The sequence below is a fragment of the Perissodus microlepis genome, chromosome 11, assembly GCF_051167445.1.
Source record: "Perissodus microlepis isolate ML-2025 ecotype Zambia chromosome 11, ASM5116744v1, whole genome shotgun sequence".
Classification (NCBI taxonomy): Eukaryota; Metazoa; Chordata; class Actinopteri; order Cichliformes; family Cichlidae; genus Perissodus; species Perissodus microlepis.
Window position 1 is genome coordinate 33,852,910 of NC_140471.1, and position 20,693 is coordinate 33,873,602.

At 39.6% G+C, this 20,693-nt stretch overlaps 1 protein-coding gene across 11 annotated transcripts in view; it reads left to right on the plus strand.

Annotated features, from left to right (window-relative positions):
* syngap1b (synaptic Ras GTPase activating protein 1b) overlaps positions 1–20,693 on the plus strand; it is a 182,724-nt gene that overhangs the window by 92,609 nt on the left and 69,422 nt on the right. The window contains exon 1 of one of the 11 annotated variants that reach the window (XM_084944332.1): positions 7,614–9,815. The exons of the other annotated variants lie outside the window; for them this stretch is intronic. The gene's annotated coding sequence lies outside the window, so the exon portion shown is untranslated. Of the gene's footprint in view, positions 1–7,613; positions 9,816–20,693 lie in introns of those variants that run through there. 11 annotated transcript variants of the gene reach the window in all.

The window sequence follows — 20,693 nt, forward strand, 5'->3', positions numbered from 1 at the left end:
TAGCTGTGTATTACACACAAAAAACGCATCACATTTATACAATTTATTGCTTCCAATTCTTAAACATGTGTAGGCGGTTGTGACAAAGCCAGCAATATGTTCATGTTGTCGTGCAGGTTTAACATGTGTTTGTGCTCAGGAGTTGTGTATTTGCACGTGTGTCTTTGGGAAACAGCAAATCCAAAAATGTCTTGTTGGTGCTTACACCTCTTTGTGAACGATTTTAGCAACTTCATAAGGATCCTGCTATCTTTGCACGTTTGAGGAGGGCTGTGTGGTTAATGTCACAGGATGAACGAGAATGCAGTCATTTTAATTTTGCCATCTGTTTGCCTAAAGATCAATTGACTTTAGTGAAAATCTCATGCCATGCATTGAACAAACAATTCTTTCCTTGGCTCAGAGACCAAGAGTCCTGGAAAAAGAACACATAAAGCCAAGTTATCCACACACCTCATATACCTCAACTTGGTATTTTGACGTCTTTGGGTTTATTATTAAAGCACCAAGTAATGTCCATGTTGTAGAGCTGAACTGATTGCACCCATGATGTTCACCCATCAGTCGAAGATTGCTCTTTCTCTTGCTGGAAGATTGCTTGCCACAAGGATGTACCTTAGGATTGACTTGGCATCATTGGATTTGATAGTCACCTTTTCAAATCTTTCCACATCCTCTGGCACAGCAGCAGTTGGCGAGCGCTGATGATTCACAAATGACTTCACAATAACTGGAAAGCAGAAAACAAGAGCTGCAGAGATGTGATTACGTGGGAAGTCAGTGCAGGTGGCAGTATTTTAAAGGTTAAAAATGTGGGCTTTTATTTGGAAATGCTCTGATTTGAATCTGCAAATCAGCAAGGAGGAATATGAGATTGAGGGCGAAATGATGAGAAGCCTGTGACTACTGTTGATGTGCTCCTGCAGATTTCAACCTAAAACAAAAAACTGGTACAGAAATGCAGAGATTTGCGGGCGGGCGCTACAGATTGAAAAAAGGCAAATGACATGGCCTAAATAACAGGAGTGCTCTAATCATTTTTAGAGTTGATGTTTTTGACTGAATAAATGTCACAGCTGATGTGATACTGATGGCCATTTCTGTAATTTTATCCAAAAACAAAAAAAAATCCAAAAGGTCCAATTATTTCTGAATGTTTCTTATAAATTGAATTTATTGGGAAGCTGCAGTTAATTACATCTCCTGATAAAACATTCCTTCAAAGGTCAGCGACAGCATCCTTCTTTTAAATTATACTGACATGACATCGACATCACTTTAGACCATCAGACTTTCTTTCAACATTAATGCAGACCCACAGCTGTTGAATATTGATCCAAGCTGCAATCTCTGGGGCTAAAGAAATGAAGCCAGTGTTGAGGTGAGTGAGTCACCATAAAGCCCCATGTTAAACTCAAAATTTTGAAAAACACATAAATGTGTTACCTGCGTGGTACGAAAAATGTTCTGAGTGCTTTAGCTTTTATTTATTTATTTATTTTTGTAGCTTACCAGTTAAAGTTTGCTATATCGAGGGTATGACTGACACACAGCTGTAGCTGAAGCTGGTTCTCTTGAAGTAGAAATATTCCTCAAGGTCACTTCTGGAACACTTGAGTTGGTTGTTTTAAATCAAAGACCAATATGGTTATTTTGTTGGACGTCTAGTTCTATCTTGGATATTTCACACGATAATCAATAAACTTGACTTGAGGGAACATCATCTGTACCAAATGTCTCAGTTTACTTAGTAGTTGGACTAAACTGAAGGACTTTCAAGCTGTCCTGACCATCTCTAGAGAAACTTTTAACATGACTAAATAAAGTTCTTCCAGCGTCTGTTGTCATTTGGAAAACTTGTAGCCTGCACAGGCTCCCATCATATGCTTGGCATTAGAACAAAATGGCCTGCCCGGATACATCAAAGGCTCCAAATGTAGCCAGCGACATCATTTTGAGTCCCTGTGCTGTAAATGCCAATGTGGAGGGAAATGTGTAGCCGTGACTTATAATGTAGTCAAAACTCTGAATGGAAAATATTTTTTTGGTTCAAGCTATTTTTGATCTTCTTTCTGATCATTTTCAAAATATTTATTCAAGTAATATTGAATGCTATCCAATTCAGAGTGCTGCCAAACTGATTGGGGATATTACACAGTATTACTCAGACAAAGGTTAAAAAGTACGAAAAATGGCTGTGTACACATGACAGTCTGTTCCAGTCTGGCATACTCCAGACCTCATTGTCACCATGCTTTGGCATTAGACTCAGTAAGGTGGCACTGTGCACATGTTCAGTTCTGTCCTCCTTGCTCAACCATCCATCATCCCGTCACAGAATACAAGACTTTCTCAGTAGCGCTCCTTACAATGCAACACCCAGCCCCCCTCCCAGTTCTCCATTTTCTCCTCCAGCCCTTCAGGAGTCTGGCTGTCACAGCATGTTTCCTGTTACAACTCTTCTGATTCCTTCCTCTCCTGTCAGCCCAAACCTCCCGTTATCTATCCATCTGAAACACGAGCCGGTGTCTGCTCTGCAGCAGTTCAACTGGAATTGGAGCTGGTTGCAGTTGGTCAAGTTCAGACTGACAGGAAAGTGGTGGGAAGGTCTGGTATACATGTCGGTATGAGATGAACTCATTTGACTTCAGAAAGAACTGGTTGCATAAGAGTTGGGCTCTGAATACTTTGTCTATTATCATGACTAAAACATATTTCCATGTCAGTGTTTTGTTCCAAATCGTCTGTCAAGCAAAAGTAAAAAAAAATCATCATTATACGTTTCTGCTTTGGCAACCGTAGTAATGAAATGAGTCAACGTGACTTTGTTCTTGAGTGGCGGACGGCAAACAGAGTTACAAAGAGCAAGAAACTGCAGGAATTCCTCACCAAGGCATATTCAAGGTCTCTATTAAAATGCAGTCATCTTCTGTTATGTCACTTTATATACACAAGAAAAGCCAGTTCACTTATGCTGGTCTTAATGTTATAAAATTATCAGTGCAAAGAAGCAGACACCCTGCAGGTCTATCTGCACAATCAGGAAGGCATACATTCAAATCTACGTTTAGGAATCAAATTAACAAGATACTAAACTTTGAATGTAGTCATAATGTAACAGTTAATTGAATTTCGGGAGGTCAGATTGAGCACATTCTTTTATTACTATGAATTTCTATTTGAGTGCTTTAACGATATTCATAGTGTCCCTTTACATTGAAACACTCATGAATAACTTAACAATATTAGGGTTACACTATAGGGGCATAAGGTTTAATTACTCAGTCTTTGTTTCTACTGCGATACTGAGGAGCCTTAGTTATCATTGCTTAGGAGAAAACGGTTTGCAAATGGAGCAGTAATGTCAGAAGGGCTTTTCCATCCACAGGAGCCTTAATCTCAGGGATGGGATAGTTTCCGAGTTTTGACCTTAAAGAAATATTTCTGAGGGAAAATACTAACTTATTTCTTAGATAAGAAGATGAGCCTTCTCTCATGTAATGTGAAGCTTCTGTCAGCACCCTGGTCACTTAGCATATTGACTGAAAATAGGGAAAATGCTAGTGTGGCTCTGTCCAATGATAGCATGCAATCTCTTTAAAGAAAAAGAAGGAAAAGAAGAAAAACATGTTGCAGCTTTGCAGGTGTTTATTCTTCCACTGAGGGCTCCATGCAAGTTGACTTCAAATTTGAAAATAATTTCTGGGAAATCAGCAAAAGGAAAATTTGTTTTTAAATGTGTCATTATGTACTATTATGTGAATACCATGAGCTGGTGCATTGACTGACACTGATTGGTGACACTGATTGTTCAGTCAGGTGCCATTAAATCTGTGCTTAAAAGGGCACAGCCATATAATATAATGAGAGTGTAGATAAATGACAAATTAGATGAATAATTACATTGTAAACAACATTAAAAACATGTTTCTAAAACACCAGTTTCAAAATGTTGGGGCAGTGTGTAAAATGTAAATGAAAAAAAAAAATATAATGACTTGCAAATTTTAGAAATCCACATTTTGGTCACAATAGAGCAGAGAAAACATTGAATGTTTTCTCTGCTCTATTGTCCCGTTTTAAGAAAAATATTAGATTATTCTGAATTTACTTTTCTGCAATAGCTCTCCGTGTTTCCCATCAATTCCATGTTTCCCACTGTGTAATATCCACTCTTCTTTTAACAACAATTTATATATACATTCTGTATATATCTGGGAATTTATAAGAGCAATGTTGTCCACTGTTGTCAGATCCTTTGTTTATTGTCCCTGTAACAGTCCTGTGTCTTCTTTGTTAAATGTCTACAGTTGGTGAAATGTCTGGACTCAAGGCTGGACAGTTCAGCACCTGGACTTTTCTGATACAGTGATCCCTTTTAGAGCATATGTTGCTCTAAATCGTGTACAAACCTTTCAGCATTGACTACAATCTCATAGGCACTACTGTACTCTCATACCATCAAAGATGGGAGCTTTTGAACTCCTCTTTAATCCAGAGGATGCACATTCAGTGTTTTACAAAAATAATTTCAATTCATCTGACCACAGAACAGCTTTCCACTTTGCATCAGTCCATTTTCAGTGAGCTTATAGATGCTTGCAAAGAGCCGAAGTTGGGTTAGCAGCATAATGCTGTTGTTACTGTCCTGGATGCAGTTTGCACTTTACCATCGTACTCTCTTCCTTTTATGAAATAAAAATAAAATTAATATTGGATGCTCATATCCACACTTACAGCTCTACTATTTTCCTCCCCCAGCACAAAAACTGAAATCAGCTGATTGTAGCATGAATTCAAGTGAAACCGATGAGCGGTATCAATGGGCAAGCAGACCCACAATTCCAGGGAAACGAACGCTTACCCGATTCCCATCCCTAGTGACAGAGCTTAAACCTGCATTTGTGGATGGCATAGTGAGTGTTGACAGAATGATTTCTGGGAGTTTCTCTGAGCCTATGTAGTGATTTGAGTCGTGGCTGTTTTTACTGATTTTTATGAGATTCTTTTGTGAATCTTTTGATGATTTATCATGTGCTGTAGATGGTGAAATATTCAAATTATTTATAATTTTATGCTGAGGAACATTATTCCTAAGTTGTTCCACAGTTTGGTGGATCTCTGTCTTTTACACTGGGTGTACACCTAATGTTACTGACCTGTTGCCGTTTAATTTAATTAGTTACAAAATGTTCCTCGAGCTGTTTCTTTTTAATGTCACATAATTTTTGAGGTCTTCCATTAGTGCACATTAGGACAAGGTGTTAAAATTGAGGCGATGCAATTAATACACTTTATACTTGTGGATTTTTAATACTTAGAGTTGTCTCCAATTTATTAAACTCAGTTTCTGTCATCATCAAGACATTACTGCCACGCTAACAAATTTCCATGGGGTAGGGAATTTGAATTTTTCTCTGCTCATTGACTCGAGACCAATGTCCATACATCCATTTTCGTCACTGCTTATCCAGTTCAGGGTCACGGGGAGCTGGAGCGTATCCCATGACCCTGAGAAAGGTCACCAGAAGCTAATGTTTCCACCTGATTTTAACATCTTCTTTAGCTGATGATAATGTACAGACAATCCAGCTTGGTCAGGGATTAATCTAAGGACTAATGACTGACCTACCAGCATGATGGTCGGGACTCATGTCAAGTATTTGAACCACAGAGGAGTTACAGTATCTTTCCTGTTTCCCATTCCTCATTCTAAGCTAAACATCTTCTGTTAGTAACCTTCTATGTATAAGAAATTGTTTTTCTCATTTAACTATCAGCAAAAAAGGGAATTTTTATTCTTTTAATTTTTCTTTGTAGTAATTGTTACGCCTTGGGCATTTTATCAAAGAACCAGATACTTTCTCGCACAGCTGTTTATCACTTATATTTATGATTCATCTCAGATGGCCCGTGTTTCAAAAATGAACACCCCCCACTGAATCCTGGGGCTCATTTTACAACAGTAATTCGTGAGCAATGCTGACATGCAGGAACAGGGAAAGTGTAAAGATTAACACAAGGAGGAAAATATCTCATATCGCTGAAGTTTGTTTTTAAAAAAAGGTGAAACGGCACCTAAAGAAATCTGTTTCACTTTTAAGAACTTCATGAGCCACTTTAGAAACAACAACCTCAAACTATCTTGCGTAGCTACTCGCCAAACAGTATGAACACAATCTGATTAATGCTTTTTGGACACGTTGACTTCCTGACTTGCTTACATATGGATTACTCGGGTATGATTTTGCACATTTACCAGAGTTGTAAAAGCTTCCAATTTATATGTTGGTTTTAAGCAGATTTGACACAGAAAATGAAAGGTAATGGGAAAAATGTGCACAAGAGAAGGCCGTGGAGATCCATGCAGCATAAGAAAAAGAAGAAGCAATGGATGAAAGGAGAGTACAGAGCGAACAGGAGGAGGAGAAAAGGAAAAGATTACTACCATAGTACATCAGGCTTAGCTTCACATCCTTAATGGTAACTATGGAAATAATTATAGAGCAGACAGACAGACTGCTAGAGAGAGTGTGAGCTTCAGAGAAAGAGAAGGAGAAAGGGAGGGCAAAAGACAACGGGAGAGGAGAAGAAAAGGAGAACTATGGGGGGTAAAGTAGCTGAAAATGTTTGCTGGAATCCCTAAACTGTGTCTCTAATGATTGGTGATTGCTTAAAGATCAGATGCACAGGGATGACGTGTAGGTTAAACCCTCATAAAGCCAGTTTAACCGCCTTCTTACAGCAGCTGCAGAATATGCTGTGACATCTTTTATGCCTTATGTTAATCTTTCCTTTGATATGAAACTGCAAGATATCTTAGGTGGGGGGAAAAAGCATCAACAGCATGGAGGTCATATTATTTTTATCCACCGTTATATCTTACCAGCGATAAGGGGGCTCTAGCGTGGTGAGTACAGCAATAGTACAGTGTCATAATAAAACGGTGCTTTAAAAAGTTGTTTCAAACGCACAGTTGTCATGGAAACAGATCTAAGATACTCTTTCCCCCTCTGAAAGTGCTCATTGCTTATCATTACTGAAAGCCCAATCAATGGAGATGTCATTAACAGTGAAATAAAAAAAGTACTTAATGTCGCCTACATCAAAGTCAGATACATTGAGAAGTAAATTAAAGCTCCTGGTGGATTTAAATAATTGGATGGATGACTTTGTTTATGCACTTATAAAAAGCAGCATGCTGTTGGAAATCAGCAGGGGTCAAGTGTGGCTTGGATAGAGAAATTAGCTGTGCAGTTTTTAATTTTGATTGGTCATGATTTGCCCGTGGGTGTGTGACAGCATGCATGGGCAGTTGGTACAGGACTGGTGGTTATACGGTATATTATGTGAGTGATAATATTGCATGCTTCCCACACAGTTGCCCCTGGCATGTACGTGTGTGTGTCTGTGTGTGTGTCTGTGTGTGTGTGTGTGTTAGCGGAAGGTGAAAGGTAAACAGAAAAGACCGAGAGAGGAAAGGAAGATGGGAAGAAAGAGGGGAGTGTGGAAGCGAGAGAAACCACTCCAGGTCCCAGTCGGGAACCAAGCAGCCCCACCCCTTCTAAACATCTCTCTTCCTATTTCTCTCTCTCTTTTATTCTCTTTGCTGCTGGAAACAGAGAGAGGCAGCGAGAGAGGGAGAGACTGAAGCGCAGGGCATCAGAGCACTGCTGCTCCCTGCCTAAACTGAGCTGCTGTCCACCTGTGCGGGATAATCTCCGTCCAACCAGCAGCCAGGAGACACTACAACATCCACCGTTTGCCAGGCAGATTACTTGAGGGTGAACCGCCGTTTGGTGGAGGAATACGAGGGACTAAGTTGCCATTACAGCCTCGGTTTTTTTTTTTTTTTTTTCCGCGTGCTGCTTGTCAGCTCCTGCCAAACGTTCAGTTTGTAGGCACTGCAGCTTTTAGACTACTTTATTCAGTGGCGCTTAGCTGTTTCTTGGCCACTCTCTCTCTCTCTTTTCTTTCCATAACGGTCTGTGTTTTTGGTGATTGTCCACACATTTCCGCCTGCATTTGGAAACTAAAGCTTCCGTTTGAATTCTTTCTGCTTGCTCGCTGGCTCAATGTTGGAGTTGTCCGATGAGAGCGAAGCGCCTTCGCTAAGCCTGCACATATAGAAAGGCGGACCTATTGCGCGCCGCACCGCTCCTTCACGCGCACATGGGCTCAGACGCGCACGCTCGCACGCACGTGCACACACGGCTGCAACTCCAGACATGCAGCTGGTTCCCCTGTGTGTGCACACCTTAGCTTCTGAGTGCCGTTAAACTCCAGAGCTTAGCACAGATAAGCGTTTAGCTTTCACCCATCCATCCTTGCCAAGTTCTTTCTGATATGCACAAGGGGGACACCCACTAAAGGAAACCATCGCAGAAACCATCTAAAAGATGAGAGAAATTGGCCTCAGCGGATTTCCCGTCGGTCACCGGATTTGTGAGTGCAGGGTCGGGGCGGAGGGCACCGGGGAGAGAGGACAGGGAGAGGCCGGGGAGGAGGAGCTCTCATCCGGACTGCCCGCCGCGGAACAGCCGCTGCTGCCGTGCTCAAGAAGCAGGCTGCTGCTGCCAGGGGGAGGCGGGGGGAGGATGAAGAGTGCCTCAGTCTGAAATTATAACACTCAGCTGGCTTTGGGAGTGTTTGTTTTCTTGCATTTTACCTCTCACTAATTAGTCTGAAGATGCGAGATAACGAACAGTGGCCTACTTAATAACTGCCATCCGTTCTCTAACCGGTGTGGCACTTTTGGGTCAGCTTAAAGGTAAATTCAGCACTTTGGTGAAGTGAAGGCCTGCAGTTGTGAATTTACCTGTGCAGTGGCTTTTGAAAGGACATCCTCCCACTTTACTAATTTCAACTTTGTGATTTTCTTTTCGTATTAGTTTAAGGTGTTTGTAGTAATATAAGTCAGACCTATCCAGAATATCCTATTATCATTATAAAGGGACGTCTAGTGTGTCTGTGATACTCAGTAGTGGGTTTATAGTCGCTATATTGGACTTAATGGTCATTTCTATCTCTTCAATATTACTAGGATACAGTATTTCTTTAGAATAGCCAATATAAATACATAGTTTATAATTTTCTGTGATAATTAAATAGTATTGTATTTATATTTATTATAAGATCACTAAAATTCCTTTTGTACTCGCATATATGTAGATACCTTGAAGGAGCCCTGTTTCCAGGTGCCTTGATAGTGGAGTTTGGCAATTCATCATTTATTAACCTACCGAACTGTCTATGAATTATCAGAAGTCATGATATGATTTAAGGCCAACATGGTAGTGTTTTTGCTGTATTGGGCTTTTGTAGTGCAATTTCAAGTTCTCTTGCTTCGTTTTAGTTCGAGTCCTCTTGATTCCTTTTTTCCTAGGCTGATTTGAGCACTGACTTTTTTAGCAATACTCCTGTGTCTGGAACTCGACCACAGCCTTATAAACCCACCAGAAGATGGTCACCTGCTTATCAAACAGTAAGACAAGCACATGTGTGTCCTAACACTCGGTGGCAGGTGCTGTTTGCAGATACACCAACACGCTCAGTTATTTATAGACATTAATATCACTGTGTGCTTTTGGAGTATCAGTTCAGAACAAGTGCCGATGCTCGACGGAATGTAACCCAATCTACGGAGCTTCAGAAGTTTCAGTCAGACGCAGAGACTTGGAGGAATACAGGCTGAACTCATCTTTAATAGCAGCTGGCAGCAGCTGACTGTGGGGGTCACACACTGTACACTGGAAGTGCAGAGACACTGTCTTTAGAAGTTTGGACACAAAGCACAAGAGCCCCACCTGAACTAGGTAGGACATCTTTTTGTTTCATATTTGTTGCTCTAAAACCTCTGCATATGCACATCCAGCTTATTATAACATTTGATGCAGGTGTACAATTTGAATTTTAAAATAGTCCTCTCTGCAGAAATACATCACTATGGCCGAACTGCAGTTTTGAAATTATAAGCTTGATTACGGCACTGATCTGAGCTTTTTTCTGAGAGGGTGTTTCAGTTTTACCAGTTCAAAGTGTCTAATTTTGGAAATAATTTTGTGAAATTACTTAATGAAAATGCATAAAAAGCTGTTTCCAAGTGTGCTGTAAATGCACTCCTAATCTTCACCCTATTTGCACTCATCTCTTGTACAATGACATCACTTTTGTCTGTGTGTTTCTGCCGGTTTGTCGTCATGCTCAAGAGCACAAATAGTCCACCACTTCCCATCTGCTGTTGCCTCACAGGCAGTGCAATAATACAGCAAAAACTCAGCATAAAACAGTGTTTGTGTTGCTCAATTTAATGCTAAAAGTTCATATTTCTTAGCTTTAATTAACTCTTTACTCCAATTAAAACAATTTGCTTGATGGGAGAGGGCTGTTTGGGTTATGGGGTTTAAAGGTTTGATGGCTCCTGATGTTCTTTTATTGCTCTGTGGGGAAAATTGCATGTGAAGTAAATAATGTACTGTGACAAGCATTGTCCTGGTAAATCGGATCAGACCGTACTCTCTTCCCTTTGGTCTAAAAATCAAATATTTCCCACAAGAAACACAAGCTGGATCCAAAATTAGACCTTTCATTTCTTTGTGTTAAAGCTGCAGTAGGTGTGTTTGCAGAGAATAAGAAAGACAATCGCCCACCCCTCTTTCTACTTCCCACAGACACGAAGGCAAAAGCAATCGGTAGGCAGCTGAGTGACAGCTCTGAATGAAGCTCTCCTGCTCAAAAGTTTACCTCAGATTCCCAAAACACAGCATTAACAGTGACGGCAAATAGGAGAGAAATAGCACTATCAATAAAACCAGGACTCTGACATTATATTACTCATTTCTTTTAACCCTGCGGGGGAATTGCATTTGCCTGATTCAAACAAAATGTCAACTTATAAAAATCTGCCTATGATAGTTTTAGATAATGGGAGCACATAAAATAAAATATCTTGAGCTGAAGCATTAGAAAGAGCAACGGTAGAAACAAAACCAAGTATTATATTAGTGGTTTGTGGATTGTGAAACTCGTTTTACCTAGCAAATCAGCTTTGAGAGTACAAAGGACTGTCCAGAATTTTGGTTAACTGCCAGCTTGGCTCATACTGTTCATGTAGAGTAGAGAAACTTGTGATCAGCAGTGAAAATGTGTCATTATTCAGTTGTTGGCTGGTGCTTCTTTCCCATTCTGTGTTATTTTTTTCAGATTTGGTTACAATGACTGATCCATGAAAGGCCCATTATTTAACAGCACATCTGAGTTTTTGGTTTTCAGATTTCAGCTGCTGTGTAATGTTCACATTATTTCTGTATGAATTAGTTTATTTGTATTTTAGACTTGTGCAGGGTTTTGCATCCAGACTTTTGTACGACTGTATATAAAAGATGAACATATCACACTGCAAGTGGTTTCTAGACCACTGGATTGTCTTGAAGAGAGCTGCAGTGTTCGTTTTTGGAGCTAGGAGTAAATTAGGACAAGTGGGTGGAGTGCTAAGTTATATTAACATAAGCAGTATGGGTTCAGTGCAAAGATACACATAACTGCTAATTAGCACTAGATTAGGGAGACCAATAAAAAAACAGAATTTAACAATTCAAAACTGAAGCACAAGCTTCTTTGCAGGCATCTCATGTCATTTTGCACATAATTCTATTAAAGTGCTCTACAAGGCAACATCACCAGGAATACAGAGAAGTCCAGTTCAGTGACTCTCATTGGTGGAGGTGACACCAACAGGGTATAACTGTCTGTGTCAGGATAGCTGTCAAACCAGTATCCACCCCCACTCGTTTCAGAGTTGGTCTGCAGGGAAAAATCTAAAGAGGCCCAAAGAGTTTTGTGTAGCAGGCTGTAAACATGCTTTTTAATGTGAGGTGGGGATTTTGATTCATCTTTATATGAAGTTTTGTATTGATTGATTGAATACCAATTAGATTAAAGAGGTAATGATATTACTTTGCATCCGTAAACTTATAGGACTTGTGATGAACACATTTAGTAAGCAATGCTGCAACAGTGACAGAGAAATGAGTTAGCCCTGCAACTTAAATTCCACACAATGCAGCTCGGCTTAATTATGCAACATTTTCACCATAGGCTGTGTTTTTGTACAAGACTACAAGAAGTTATGTGATGTTTGCCTTATCATGCCATCTCACACTTTTGGAACTGGGCATTATGAATGAGGGGCAGATTTGACCAAGAACCAAAGGGCACTATGCACACTAGGGCCAAGCAGATGGGTGGATGTTCTGCAAAGGATGAGTCCACTGCTGTTGTTTTTTCAGTAGTGATTTTGTTGTATGCTTGTTCTTTTTTTTTTTTTTTTTTTTTGGATAATTTAAGGGTCTGCCTACTTACGAATTTAAGTTGGTTTGTCATGAGTCAATGGTGCAGGTCAAAGTACAGGTCATCTGGGACTATCTAAAGGTCAGAGCCAGTGAAACCTGGAACTTTATGGTTGTTAAGTACAGAGGATGTAACTAAACCAACTTGATTTTTGTGTGCAACAGCTTTATGGGATAACAAGCTATCCCAGAGCCCATGCTTCTTTTGCTGCATGTTGCTAGCTCTTCTCCAACACCAACTCACATTGCAGGATGTGCACCCTGAAGCAGGGTTTACATGTATGCATTGCTTCAATTGTCAAGGCTTCACTGCCTTGTTTGGAGGGATGGCTTTGCTGCAATTATCGTCATAGCAACAACATACAAGATATACTATATGTTATCCTTACTTGTTTGTTCAGTTAAATGCTATAAGTGGTGTCAACCGTCATCAGATTACCTAAATTAGGTCCCTTAAAACGTTTTGCTCTGAGCGAGTGTGTGCGGAGTCTGTCTGCATAAACTGTTTACACAAAGTTTTCAATATCTCCCAAAAATGAATGTGTCTATATAGCAGCAAATTGGTAATCACTTCCTAAAGCAGAGAGTTGCTTATCATCTGTTTTATTGTAAGTGGGACTGTAATGTAGAGAATACATTAATGCTGCACTGAATAAGATTTGAAACGAGTGACTGAGGAAAAAATATCTTCAGCTTTTCTTTCTTTCTTTTTTTTTTTTTTTTTTAGCAAGGTTATAAATCAAGAAGCAGACACAGTGTGCTGGACATTTGGATTAATGCAGGTTTCAGGGCACTTCTTTATGGCCTACAGGGAGTGCAGAATTATTAGGCAAATGAGTATTTTGTCCACATCATCCTCTTCATGCATGTTGTCTTACTCCAAGCTGTATAGGCTCGAAAGCCTACTACCAATTAAGCATATTAGGTGATGTGCATCTCTGTAATGAGAAGGGGTGTGGTCTAATGACATCAACACCCTATATCAGGTGTGCATAATTATTAGGCAACGTCCTTTCCTTTGGCAAAATGGGTCAAAAGAAGGACTTGACGGGCTCAGAAAAGTCAAAAATAGTGAGATATCTTGCAGAGGGATGCAGCAATCTCAAAATTGCAAAGCTTCTGAAGCGTGATCATCGAACAATCAAGCGTTTCATTCAAAATAGTCAACAGGGTCGCAAGAAGCGTGTGGAAAAACCAAGGCGCAAAATAACTGCCCATGAACTGAGAAAAGTCAAGCGTGCAGCTGCCAAGATGCCACTTGCCACCAGTTTGGCCATATTTCAGAGCTGCAACATCACTGGAGTGCCCAAAAGCACAAGGTGTGCAATACTCAGAGACATGGCCAAGGTAAGAAAGGCTGAAAGACGACCACCACTGAACAAGACACACAAGCTGAAACGTCAAGACTGGGCCAAGAAATATCTCAAGACTGATTTTTCTAAGGCTTTATGGACTGATGAAATGAGAGTGAGTCTTGATGGGCCAGATGGATGGGCCCGTGGCTGGATTGGTAAAGGGCAGAGAGCTCCAGTCCGACTCAGACGCCAGCAAGGTGGAGGTGGAGTACTGGTTTGGGCTGGTATCATCAAAGATGAGCTTGTGGGGCCTTTTCGGGTTGAGGATGGAGTCAAGCTCAACTCCCAGTCCTACTGCCAGTTTCTGGAAGACACCTTCTTCAAGCAGTGGTACAGGAAGAAGTCTGCATCCTTCAAGAAAAACATGATTTTCATGCAGGACAATGCTCCATCACACGCGTCCAAGTACTCCACAGCGTGGCTGGCAAGAAAGGGTATAAAAGAAGAAAAACTAATGACATGGCCTCCTTGTTCACCTGATCTGAACCCCATTGAGAACCTGTGGTCCATCATCAAATGTGAGATTTACAAGGAGGGAAAACAGTACACCTCTCTGAACAGTGTCTGGGAGGCTGTGGTTGCTGCTGCACGCAATGTTGATGGTGAACAGATCAAAACACTGACAGAATCCATGGATGGCAGGCTTTTGAGTGTCCTTGCAAAGAAAGGTGGCTATATTGGTCGCTGATTTGTTTTTGTTTTGTTTTTGAATGTCAGAAATGTATATTTGTGAATGTGGAGATGTTATATTGGTTTCACTGGTAAAAATAAATCATTGAAATGGGTATATATTTGTTTTTTGTTAAGTTGCCTAATAATTATGCACAGTAATAGTCACCTGCACACACAGATATCCCCCTAAAATAGCTAAAACTAAAAACAAACTGAAAACTACTTCCAAAAACATTCAGCTTTGATATTAATGAGTTTTTTGGGTTCATTGAGAACATGGTTGTTGTTCAATAATAAAATTATTCCTCAAAAATACAACTTGCCTAATAATTCTGCACTCCCTGTATATGTTAAAGACTAGAGGCTTCTAGTTATATGTATCTTCATCTGTATGTATTTTTTTTTTAAAAAAACTAAAACCCCAAAAGTGTCAATAATATGCAGGAAAACAAATGATACTTTCAAATGAAATGTATATATTAATGTGGTGCAACTACAGTCATGGAATAATGTGTTTTTGCTGCAAAGTTGGAATAATAGGAGACTTTTCTTCTCTTACTATTCTGCTAATACTGCCTAAAAGCAGCGTTACACCCCTCCCTTCTTATAAATGCCAACATCTTTCAGACTCTACTTCTGTTTATGACACAAGTGCTCTGAAAAGTAGAAGTTAAGCCCAACATTAATAAAATTCTGAGCTGAGCCACAGAGGTCAAGTGTTTTCATAAACTGAGTACTCCTTGTGACAAGCGAGCTGCATTTAATTTGTAGAATTGTCCCTGTTATTTGTCAAAACTGTCCTCCCAAAATGAGAGATGAGACCGTCAGTCATTTCAGCAACTGCAGAGACGTTACTTACAGTATGCTTATGTAACAAAGTCCTTTATTGGCCATATAATTATGAGCGATTTTGGTTACAAATGAGAGGTAATTATGGAAGCCCGTTTCCGCCACAAAAAGAAAAAAAAAAAAGGATCCACAACTCAAAATTTTGAGTTATTTTCTCAAAATTTCGACTTATTAACTCAAAATTTCGACTTACTTTTCTCAAAAATTTGAGTTAATAAGTCGAAATTTCGAGTTAGCACTGCCAATCAGTAATCTACATGGATGACATCATTTCCTTGTTACCGGGAAGCTGAAACCCTCAGGTACAAATGCTACAGCTAAGCTACTGGTATTACATCCAGTCATGAATGCACAGATTGATGATTATTTTCAGCGTGGCTTCAAAAATGATGAAATCCTTGTGTTATTAGCTGAATCACATGGCGTTACTATCAGCAAACGTACTCGCGAAAGCGCCAATTTGTTGCGATCCGGTTTTGAGCGTGCATTCCTCTGCGCCATATGCTTCCGGGTAACAAGAAAGTGACCTTATTCACGTAGATTACTGATTGGCAGAGCTAACTCAAAATTTCGAGTTATGGATACTTTTTTATTTTTTTATTTTTTTTTTAGTGGCAGAAACGGGCTTCCATAGGTAATAGTGTTTTGGTATAGTCGTGGCAAAAAGTCTGAATAGATGGATCAACTTATCACATGCATCTAAATTTAATGGCCAATACAATGTTTTGCATATGTTTTGCCTAATTATTGATACTGCAAGATAGTTAGCTTTTGGATTAACTCTAGTCCTAGACTATAAACATTTTTCATTTTTCAAGCCAACTCATTTCATTTTCAGGAAACTTGATTTAAGCTCCTAAACATGAAATGTGCCCTGCTGATCCTGTCACTGTTGTGAGGTATATTAAGTAAGGAGATGTTTGCCTAAACCTAAGCAAAAGAAAAATTTAAAAACACCAGAAAAGTCTTAAACTCTTGGCTTACAGTTGGATGTTAATGTGATTATACACACTCATCTGCAGATTTTTATTAGTCATCATTCTCCCTCATCTGGAGCAGTACGCTCCATGTGCTTAAAATGTGCTTAGAATGTGTTCTGACCAAGTATGAGATGATTAAGTCCAACAAGAATAAATCCCTTACTGAAGCAAGTTTGACTGCTATTTGATCCAGGCAGATATTTGAAGGCCCATTTTTTCAGTGATTAGGGAGAGAGCCATAACTTTAATTTCAGTGATCACTGAGGCATAACAGCTGCACGTAAAGAACCACCAATCAAATCCATCAACAAATCATTTTAGAAGTTTAGTGATTTGGGCCTAAAATTCCCAAAGTCCCAAAGCTTTTGTCCCCATAATTTATACTCCCTGGGTATTATTTGGTATATCTTTTGTTTCATGCCAAATTCATTTAGTTGGTGAAAGGCCAGCTTGGGACTCATCTACTACAAACCCATGCTGTGTGTTGCAGTATGCTGTTTCATATTGTCTTGCTGAAATAAGCAAGGCTTTCCCTCAAAAAGGCATTGTCTGAATGGAAGCATATCCTGCTCTAAAACCTTACAAACCTGCAATGATGGCGCCTTCCCAGATCTGCAAGCTCCCAGTTCAGTAAGCACTAATGCATCATCAGAGATGGAAAATGCAAGATTTTAGAAAATGTGAAAGCATTTTACAGAAAGCAAAGTTAAATGCAGACTGTGCAAAGCGGAGTCCTTCCATGACAGCACTACTGCAGTGCACGAGTATTTAAAAAGCCTGCACCTTGGAGCTGTGACGTTAACACTGAATGGGTCAGTTTTAGAGAGTTAAGTTAAGCGTTGCGTTGATACATTGTTTATGTTAATGTTTGTACAGTAATGTTTATGTTAGGTTACCTGTTGGAAACTTCTCTTGCTTGCTAAGTGAACACCAGTTCAGTCTTTGTTAGCTAATGAGTGAAAGCCAATAGCAAACCTACATTGTCCCCTACTTAATTTTTTTTTTCTCACATTAATTTTAGCGTTTATTCTGAATAGTAAACCTCTTCCACCGAAAGTTAGGTAGTTGATCTATGGGTTGGACCATATCAATAATTAATTATATATATATAATCAGTTAAACTGAATTCAAGAACTTAATCATCTCTAAACTTTGGAAACTTGGAAAATAAAATTATTATTTTGATTTTTATTATTATTTTCAATTTCATATGTTTCTTGGGTCATTTTTTTATTTGCTGTGGGACAAGACAACAGGGTGATAATTACAGGTGTGCAGACTTAAGCAGGTGAGGTATTGGAGCCTAGAACAGGAGGTTTACCCACAGGACGCAGATTAGAGTTACTCAAATAATCTTTAACTAATTGACTAATCAAAGAAAAATTTGGCAGGTTAGTCAACTATCAAAATAAGCATTCTGGATCATGTTCCTGAGTCCATGCTGTGATTTCAAAGACAGAATTATGCCTTTTTTTTTCATACAGTGCTGCCTGAGGGCCTGAAGAAAAAATACTGATTTCTGGCCTTGTCCCTTCTGTACAGAGATTTCTTCAGATTCCATGAATCCATTGATATTATGTACTGTAGATGATGAAATATTCAAAGTTTTTGAAATTTTTATGTTGAGGAAAATTGTTCTGAAATTGTTTGCAGAGTGGTGGTCTTCTGTGCTGCCTCTCTGAGATGCATGTTACTGACCTGTTGCCAGTGAACCTAATTAATTATAAAATGCTTTCTTTGTAGTAACACTTACTTTTTTGAGATGTGTTGCTGCCATGTTTTCAGTGAAATAGTAAAATGTCTCAAAAATTTCATATGCTTTCTATGCTATATTGTGAATAAAACATAGGTTTATGAGTTTTGCAAACCATTGCATTCTGTTTTTATTTACTTTTTACCCAAAAATCACAATTTTGGGTTGTGCATTGCTTCAATCCACTTGTCAGCACTGTTGTTTGTTGGCTTGTGAGTGTTGATGATTCCACAGCAGAGCTGTGAGGTGCAGCTTTGGAGACAAACATAATTTGGACTCGTTCCTTCAAACTCTTTGTCACAAATTGTTCGGCCATCATTTAGGAACATCTGTTAGCCTTGATTAACGAACGATCTTTCCTTCTTCTGGTTCTCTGTTGTTATGTGTAGCTCCACCCACAGTGAAAGTCAGGAAAGATGCAGAAAACAAAACCAGTCTTTTTTTTTAAATCCCAAAACTTCCAAACAGTAGACACAGCTCTCTTTTCTTCATCTTCCATCTGTTTTCACTGTGTTTCAGTGTGGCAAAAAACCTCCAGCTGTTAACAGACTGTTACCCAGCATGCAGTTTGGTGATGGTAATTTTGCAAATGTGCAGTTATTACTGTTAGAAATAGTTTTTGTTTCACAGATTTTGTGTGCCATGATGTTTTGTACTGTTTAAAATAACTTGTGAATAATAAATGTTTATCTTGCAATAATCTTTTGCACCAGTTGACTCAAAGTACAAGTGAGAAGGGTGTATATTCACGAATTGTATTATAATATGATATCTCCATAATGTATCAAAACTAGATGAAAAGTGTCCACAAAAGTTAAAATTGGTGTACCGCCCAGCACTAACAAAATACTTGTGTATGAACCAAACCAAACGGTCTGCAGCCTCTCAGACAGTGATATTGCTATTTGATCAGTCTTTTCATTTTTCATCTTTTAATTTTGTATCCGACTTCATCAGACTTCATGAATTGACAGTTTTTCCCTGTTTGATGTGGTATATTGCGAATTACATATTGTTTGGTTTTGAGGGTTTTGTCAGCTAATCATGCAATAAGTCACAGACTAATTCATAATTATAATAATTGTAGCTGTTCCCATCACCCTCAAAAACACTGTAGACCAAGGTATGTGACACCTCAGCGAATCGATCCTGACACTGCTGACTGCAGGACTCTAAAAATCACATGCATCGTACACACATAGTGTAGCTGTACCCATTTGGTAATTTTGAAAGCAGAGTGGACATTGTCAGAGAGGTCAGCATTTGCAGAGAAACGCTGCTGTGTCCCTGCTGCTTCTGTATAAGGGATCAAAATCTGACTCTGTGCCTCTGTCACTCGCCATCTGCACACATGTAGCTCTTTTCAGCTTTAGGATTGAACAGCCACTGCAGGTTTTCATCAGCGCTGCAAGCGACCAACTGATCCAAATATAGTAATTGTAGGGACCGAACCCATTGCAGTGCTAGTGCCTTCCTTTACCCACCTGCCTCTCGATGACAGCGTTTACACATTAAATTATGTAATGAGGGTCCCACACGTAGCTGCTGTACATTCTACTTTAAGTACAGAAGAGACTGCCTTGCATTTGTAGTCACAGTTCATGGATCAAAAGCAAACAGGGAGCCAACCAGCTTTCTATCATAACAAAAGCAAACATACAAAAAGCCCTGAGCGTTTCAGCGCTATTAAGACACCCACTCCCTCTCCAGCCTCCATCTCTGGCTCTTGTGCTCCCTCCCTCTCTCCATCCAACCCCCCCTTCCTTAGTGCAACTCTCAGCCCTCCCTCCCTCTCTTGTTACCGCTCCCCCAGATGCATTTCCTCCATTTCGCTCTTTTCCTTTTTCCCTCTATTCGCCTCTCTCTCTTTCTGTCATCCTGTCTTCACTCCATATAGTCTTGCTCTTACGCTGTCCCTGCTACTCCTACACGAACACTTACCACTACCACCCACACACACACACTCACAGTTCCTTTTCCTTTTTTTTTTTTTTTTTTTTTTTTAAAAAAAACCAACCTCTTACTCATGTGTGTCTACATCCCTCCCTCCCACTCTTTTAACTCTGTCTCTCTCACTTCTCTCAGAGGGTCTAAGCTGGAAGCGATTGCCACCCACACATTCCCTCTTCAGCTTTCAGCTTGACATCAGATTTACATTCACAATGAACAAGCGCAGCATTTCTCATGTTGCCTAGCACATGGCTTACATGTGAACCAACGAGCTGGATTTTTCAGCAAGTGAACATTCGTGCCTGTGCCGCACTGAACTGTACGTGATTCGTATGGTGTTGTGATGTCTGTACACACACTGATCTAAATCCACTAGTCAATTGATATGAAATATTATGTTGAGTGTTTTTTCTGATACACTATGGATGATTGATATATTATAATCAAAAAACGCTGAACACTTCTGTGATTTTTGTATCTATTATTAAAGGATTCATTTTTTTGCAAAGAAAGGGAGCTGAAGAGATCACTACCAGTCTCATGTCTGGACAACATCTATGGAGCACAAGCTGGCTGTGGGGAGAAACCACTTGCCTGACTCTGCCCAAAAATATGTCCAAAGCTCATTAACGCAGCGTAATGTACTCTCAGTGAGAGAAATGTGGTTTTAAAGTGAGCTGCATTGTAACTAGGGCCGCTGGATTATGGTAGAAATCATAATCATGATTATTTTAACACTATTACTCATTGACTTCATGCATTTTAAAACTTCTTAAACCGCATATAT